The sequence below is a fragment of the Tamandua tetradactyla genome, chromosome 5 (assembly GCF_023851605.1).
Source record: "Tamandua tetradactyla isolate mTamTet1 chromosome 5, mTamTet1.pri, whole genome shotgun sequence".
NCBI lineage: Eukaryota > Metazoa > Chordata > Mammalia > Pilosa > Myrmecophagidae > Tamandua > Tamandua tetradactyla.
In genome coordinates, this window is record NC_135331.1 from 50,244,117 (window position 1) to 50,252,242 (window position 8,126).

Genomic DNA, 8,126 nt, shown 5'->3' on the forward strand with positions numbered 1-8,126 from the left:
TTCTCCATGTTGCTAACTTGGATAGCCTCAGCATGGTGGTTTCAGCATATTCAAACTTTTTATATGGCTGCCCATTTTTGCCAGAATAAACATTCCGAGATATGAAAGGAAAAAGCTTCAAGGCTTCTGACGACTTTAGCCTCAAAAGTCACATAATTTCTCTTCTTCACACTCTCAACTTGTAACTAAAGGCCAGTTCAAATTCAATATGGAAGAGGACTGCATGGAGCTGTGAATATTGGGAAGCCTTCGAGCATCCATCTTTGGAGACTAGCTGCCACACCATACATGTGCATGAGTGTGTCTGGGGGAGATAGTGTGCATTATCATCTTTAGCTTTGGTTCTGAATGTGTAGTGAATACTTCTTTTCTTTTCTATGTAAATAAATATATGTGTACATGATGATGCTCTTTTACACAAAAAATTTTACTTATTCACTTTCTATATCTCTTAGAGTATTAGATTTATTCCTTTTCTTGCCAGAGTATACAATTCTTTCAACAATGTTTTCAAAGTAGATATTTTTGAAGCTTTGCATGATCAAAAATATCCTAACTTCATATTCACATTTGATTTTAAGTTCCTTGTTCAATGTTTCGTGTCTGCTATTGGGGTGAACGCTTCTCTAAGGCAATTAGAATGGTTTTCTTTGTCTTAGATTATTTTTTTTTAATTATTCCTCTCTTTGGCAATTTAGAATCAATGGTTACCTCTTCAACCCCCACCCACCCACCCAGCACTCACCATCAGGAAGTGTCTGACAAGAAATCGTCTCAACTCCCGCCTCATGCATTTCTCTTTTCTAGTAATTAGTGAACACCCGGTTCTCGAACAGGGCAGTGGGATATTCAGGGTTAAGCTCCAGGTGGTGCCAGCTTTTATCTAGTCCCATTTACAGCCAGACTACAGTATTTGATGTTATCCTGGAGCTTCCAGCTGAGGACTAGCCCTGCTATTGTCTCTCCCCATGGTGGCTATGGGAAAGGTAGTGTTCTACTTAGGGAAAGGTGGGGCACAAGAACACTTCCCCAGGAGGCATCTGACTTCTGTCCTTGGTTTTCGTTTTTCTTCCATTCCAAGGTGGAATGGAAAAAAGACAGACAGCCCCTCATTATTTCCACCCTGCCTCTCTGACTGCAAAGAGACTCAATCATCTTCAAATTCTTCAGATGACTCTCCCAGCTTTCATCTTTTGAGCTATGGCATTATCCCCCTCAGTTCTATGTCATCCTCAGAGTCGAGATCCTGCTATATTGCCATCTTATCAGGAACAACATACCCCATGCCCAGATCCTTTACTTGGATTTTGTTTTGTTTTTAAATAATACATAATTATGCTAAAATGCAGTACTACAGTTAGAAAATTCCAAGTTTAATATAATCTTTGACAGGAGTTTTCTTAGTCAGCTTTATCTTTTAAAAAAATTCCCTTAAATATTGCACCTTATATAATTAACTTACTAAAATAAAACTGAGATAAAATGAATAGCCAGCATGCATTGCAGATTATTATTTTCTAAGTTTGTTTAATCAATACAAATTTAAAAGAGCAAGTATAATAATATTAATCTTGGTAAAACCAGAGGACACAGGGTCTTGCTTCCTTTGCTCCAGAATATTTGGCATTCATCAACTGGTAAATAAAATAATATAAAAGCAAAGGTTTGTAATATTGTCCTTTGAACTTACAAATTAACAAATCAGAATGATAACCTGCCAGAAAGTAATAAATGGCTTCAATTATAGAAAGGAAAGTGTACGGCTTACTATTTTGATAGGGCCCAAAGTTTTCTTGTTTGTAGCTCAACCTGTACCAATCCTTGAAGTCACTCATTAGTGAACATTTTAATTGTTTTGTTCCAGGTGCTATCTATAAATATAATTATTTTTAAAGTTGACTCTTTTCACTTACTAAATACCTCAGATCATACTTTTCTTGTAATTCAAACTTTTTGCATTTAATACATGACTTTTCAGGGACATCCTTTTTGTCTTTAGTTTTATTTTGAATCTTCTTTGCAGATGAAAATATGTAACTTTTACTGAGACAGGACTGGGACCAGGGAAATTAAGTGCAACATCACGAGTTTTTTTCCCTTTTTAGTCTGAAATATAATAATACATATAAATATCTACATCTTCAGATTCCAAGAGCTTTGGATGTTATAGCAGTACTTTTGCCATATGTTTCATTCGGATGTTTAATGGTGTGAATCCTCAATTAAAATATTGCAATCAATTTGATTAATACATTTCCAATGGAACGTAGCACATATACATGAAGAACATTCTTTAATCACAACTTTGGGACTGCTTTGTCTCCCACATAATTGAAGTTAGAAGAACTTCATAAGCTTAAGTTTTGAAGGGGATCTTCAGAGACAATACAATAGTTAATGACTACTGTATTCCGACAATTTTTTTTTATTATTTTCTTACTCTTTTTGAAAATTATGGGTGGCTCGAGAGACACTTTTCATTCAAATAAATGTATAACACCAAGCTCTAAAACACACCCTCATTGGCATGCTTAGATTTGTATGGGGTTCAGTCAGAGGTGATGCTTAGATGTTGTGACTCTAAGTTAATTAATCATTTCATCAACCAATTGGAATTGGCACTTTTTCTGGGATGGGTCTTCTCTGGGTCTGGAAACAGTTGTAAAAGTTGTTATTGTTTGATTTGTTTTTAGGGAAAAAATGGAAGACTTTTTTTTCCCTAATGGGCCCCAAATGGGTCCAAAACCATTATTCCTCTAGCAGATACAGTCCCATTCAATGCCCCTTCTGGAATGAGGGACTCTACTCCTCATGGTGACACAGCTCCATTCAGCCCCTCTAATTCTAGGAAGGTGGCAGAGACCAGGAGAAAGGAGGAACTTATGAGGGGTAAATGGGCCCAGACCCTTCACCTTGAATCTCTCAGCCCCTTTGATATTTATTACTTTTTACAGAATGTGGGTTTTTTTGGTTCCAGCATCCTATATCACCCTTAGCGCTTAGCTTGGTGACCTCCAGGCATCAGATAAACCTCACTCAAATCCCATACATCATCTTAGTGTTTGGAAAACTGGCCTTGTTCAGTGTTCCATGTCTTTGTCCTGGCCAGGGGGTGAGTTGAGACACCACTTAAAGTCTATAATTGACCAATATGAGGTGTAGTCACCATGCTTTCATGATTTTTTCCTGGTAGCTGAGGATCAAAATGTTATGCCATCCGTGGAAAGCATTGGAAAGAAGCAAATTCATTCTTGCAAAGAATCTATATATATATTCTTGTTATATATATATATAACAAGAAGCTATGGCCATCAAGTTAAATACGTGAGGAGGAACCATCTGTTTACTGTGCAAAGTAAGCAAATGGCAGACACCTGAGGATACAGGTGATGGAGTGGAAGTAGAGTTGAACTGAAATTCAGGAAGACTGTGTGATAGCCTGCTTTGTTAATCATGGCAGCCAAATGACTTTGGAGGAGGTCAATTAACCTCTGAGAACCTCAGTTTCCTCAGCAGCAGACCAAGAGTATGGGGCCAGATGGCATTCAAAGCACTTACAAAGCCAAAAGATTTTTTCTTGACCCCAATCAACCTCTCCTGCTAAGACAGACACACATCAAACACAGCCATTTGCTCATAATAAGGATTCAATATCAGCTAAATTGAATATCCGAGGACAATCTAATTAGGCAGACAGCAGAGCTGGGGCTGTTTCTGATGTGACTCCATTGCCCTTGAAAAAGTGTCCTTTGGTCAGCCTAGCCCTGCCCCTTGCTGTCAATGTAGTGACATCTTTCGCTGACTTACATAGAACAATAGCTAAAAACATGGTAAAATTCTTTGTAACTTTCACAGAATACTGTTCTGAGTAGTTAATACATTTTACTCCATTTTTAGTTTTTAACTGGTTTATTCGTAAGCTAACTGCCATTTTTTCCCATTTTTCTCCCTGTAAATGTTTGTCATGAAACAAGTCAGAGGCAGAGACATAAAGTATGATCATATCTTGAAATTGAATGGTGATAGACACCCCGATCCTCCCCTGAGGTGACACAATCAAAAAGTTCATCTTAATACACCCTCGAGTTCTTTCAGTAGCTTAAGCATTTATACACACAAAAATGCCTTTTTTCCCTCCCAAATAGGAAGGCATTTAAGTGCCATGAATTCATGCATCTTTTTCAAAAACTGTCCACCAAGTATTAACCAACCAAATAAGAAAATTGCTATAAATTTATACGGCAAGAATGAATACTATAGCCTAAGTCATAGGTTCAGAAATTTTCAACACATCACAAAAAAATAAAACACTGAATTGCAATAATAGGCTTGTCTCATTTTTCATTGACCTAAACAGTTGGTGCCATGGAAACATGGAAATAATTTCTATACTATATCAATAATTCAATAGTCTGAATTGTCATTAATAATAAAACTACCCATTTTGTTAATTTGTTTTATTGAAAAATAAAACAAAGCAAAAGGAGAACATCCTATCAGTATTAGTTTGCTGGATTGAAATTATTGTTGATTAATAAAAGTAATTTCCTGTAATAAGTACTTATACAAAATAGTAGCATGCATCTCTTTCTCTTCTTCTTTCTACATTTGACTCTCAAAGTGAAATTTAAGGCTAACTTGATTCTACTTCGTAATGATTTAAATGTTGATACCATTTCTGGTTATAGTATAAAATCTTTCTTCTAGTTATTAATTCAAGGTGAGACTTTTCCATTTGATATATTTTTTAATCTATTGTCTATATTTTAGTGTCTTTTTTTCCCCAAAACTCTTATTAGCAGAAATCTTTCACTTAATCAATAAGTATCTTTTGAAAAATAAATGTGCCAGGATGATTTTATTTTCTCGTTCTGATGAGATTAAACAATGTGCAATTTTATTAAAATAATTCTCCAAGAAATCTCAGCAATGTAGGCATAGAAAACTGGCTTTTGATCATTTTAACCAAAAGTCAAGCTGTTTTTCAGTTTAGTGACTCCATTTTAAAATGGTAAAAACATAAGATATATCAACCTTGCTCTTCTGACACTATTAAAAAATATTTACATATCTGTGACTGCAAAAGAATTTTCTGATCTGTCTAACTACTTGTTTATTTACATGTATAGCTTGGTCTTTGGAGTCAAAGGGACTTGAGTTTAGATCCTGATTCTACCATTTTGAAATGAGAAGCTTTAAGCAAGTTACTTGGCCTTTCTGGGGCTTACTTTCTTCCTCTTTAAAAGCAAGGATGATAACATGTCTATCTTATAGGACTGTTGGAAGTCTAAAAAGTCCCCAAACATGAAAAAGCCTCTCACAACACCGGCCAAAGCATGCATGACTCAATGTTGGTTTCCTTCTTTATTTTTTAATAAGATAAAGTTTTTTTACTCTAAGACCTTATTCACCTGACTACAAAAACTCCTCTATAACTGTGAAAAACTGTGAATCTAGCATGTACTTCATTCCACATGTATTCTTCCATGTAGAATAGCATATGAACTAATATTAATTCTTCAGTGTAGGAAAACTTCAATTGAACTAATATTCAAATAAGAGAGAAGACAGAGAAATAAATTTAAGAAGAAGCGATGCTCCTAATGAAAGTTCCATAGTTGTAGGACACATGGGCCCCACTGAGTTGAAGCCCAACTATGGGACAAGTTTCTTTAAGGAATCTCCAAGTAGTTACAATAGAAATGGCAGCATTCTACAGAATTTTCTGTGCCATCGGTGTTAGGAGAACCTAGGTGACGCTGTGATAACTAACAACCCCACATCCCTGAGGAATAATGCCACATTATTTCTTGCTTACAATACATGAGAAAGGCAGGGACTCTGACTCACATGCTACCTGGGGGCTCAGGCCGACAGAAGCCCCACTATTCCTTGCTGTTCTTTCAGTAGCGTACAGCCTTTTCAGTTACTGAAACAGGAAAAGAGAGTATTGGAGTGTCTTTATCTCTGCAATTAAATGCTTTTCCCAGAAGAAGCTTTCAGTTCACTTCAATTCACAGCCCATGGCTGGAACTAATGGCACAGCCATGCCTAACTGTAATCCTCTTGAGTGACTGGAAGGAGAAAAGAGCAGGGAATGAAGGGAAAGCACCAGGGACTTCTACCACACCACCCCCAGTGGGGGAAACAGCGTGGGTCAGGCTGAATGGGGGCAGAGGCACATGGGCAGGCCAAATGGACACTCCTTACAGGCCCCCACTTGATGTCCAGGTTCTCACCCTTCTGCCCCCCAGACACTTGAGGTGATCCCGAAAAAGGCCAGCCTCAGGAGTCTCACCAGCATTTTAAGGGGCTTCACCACTGGTATTGACTGAAGCCATTTGAAAGACTTGGCCAGCTCAGTACTCACCTGAGGATAGATGCTGATTAGAAACAAATTGGTTTCTATCAACAGTGGACACCAACAAAGGATATACTGCCCCCTATCCACCCAGATGGTGGCACACATAACTCACCCACTAACTACCACCCACAGAATTTATATGAGACTATAGGGAGAAAAGGGGAGATCTTGAATTTACCTAGAAAATCCCCAAGGTGACCAGCCCTGTGTTGTTCAAGATTATGTTTAGCAACAGGTAGAATGAAAGTTCAAGACATATGTTAAGTCATTTGGGGTAAAATTATATCTGCATCCCTGGTTTGCAAGCAGCAGGACTGGTACGCAATGATGAGCTAGCAGAACTAAGGAGCCGTAAAAGTCAACATCTATCACGTCTGGAGCATCCTGGGTGGGGGAAGAAAAAAGTGGGGGTGTCCGTATCAGAGCCTGGACACACAGGCAGAAGGCAGGTGCTCCTGGACAAGCAATAAGAAGGATCTGACCGAGTTGGACATTGTATTTTGTTTCCTCTAATTTTAACTTGGCTTGTATTGTCTGTGCTTCCTTTAATAAGAATGGGGTAGGGGCCCTGAACCAAGTTAGAATTGAGAAGAAATCACCATATGACCAATTAAAACACTGTTTCCACTATTCCCTTGCTGCAAGAATGACCTTTCTAACCCAAACCCTATCTTTCTACACCCTAATAAAGTCTTTGTTAGATCCCTCTATCCCTGCAGAATAAAATACAAAGTACTTCTCCTATCTTCCTCTATAGCCTCATGTTTTCTTGAATTGTGCTCTTTAGCACCAGTTACTAGAACAACCTATTGTTTGTCAACACATAATTTTACTTCATTATTTCCACACGCTCTGATTAAACAGACACCAGTCCCACCAGAAGTACTTGCCTTCACTGGCCCCACCACAGTAAGTGCCACCAATGCCAATAAATCCACCATCACCATTGCTGTCACCATCACCTCCACATTCCCTCCACTGCTGCCACCTCCCGAAGCACTGACCCCACTATCAACATCCCCACAAGCCCAATCACTACCACCATGACCCATTTGGCAGCAACTCTACCATTCTTTTAAGATTTTGCTTGTGTCATCTCTTGCATCTACAACTTCATCTTTTGTGTCACCAGGGAATCCTATTCAGCAGCCTTTTCTAAAGTGTATTTCAGGAAACATTTTCAAGATGTTAGCACATACTCCACACAATTACCTTCTTTATTACTTACTTCTGGATGACTTGAACTTACCCTTCAATATTTTTGGAAAAGGGTGTGTTGAGAGGATATAAATAACAGAGAAAATTCAATTTTCATGCCTTTGATAGAATAATTCTGAACAATTACAATAGATTTATTATCTTTTAAGTATACACTTTGAACTATGTTGTTTTGAAAGTCTTTATATATTAGAATCATTTCTTTTTATTCAAAAATGAGTTTTTCTTCTATTTCATGTGCAAATATTTAGATAGCTTGTTATACCCAGTAGGGAGATATTCTTCCCTCCTCTTTCCTTCCTTAAAACATGGAGTGCTTGTGATAATTCAGCTGGCAGATACGGATTCACAGAATATTCCCCAGATTGCTACCAGGACCAGCTCTAAACCATATTCTCTCCCATCAGTCAACCAAGAAGGATTGAGCAGAGACCTGCTATTCCATCTTAAAGAGATTATTCACCCCTCTGTGTGTGTATAATGAGGACTAAAGTCCATGGGTCACAAGTTCACACAGCCAGTTGAATTGGGCCTTACAAGGACC

The 8,126-nt window shown here is 37.9% G+C and overlaps 1 pseudogene; it reads right to left on the bottom strand.

Annotated features, from left to right (window-relative positions):
* Positions 1 to 1,565: 1,565 nt before the first annotated feature.
* LOC143683095 (tRNA-uridine aminocarboxypropyltransferase 1 pseudogene) lies at positions 1,566 to 7,416 on the bottom strand (annotated as a pseudogene).
* Between the last annotated feature and the right edge of the window lie 710 nt (positions 7,417 to 8,126).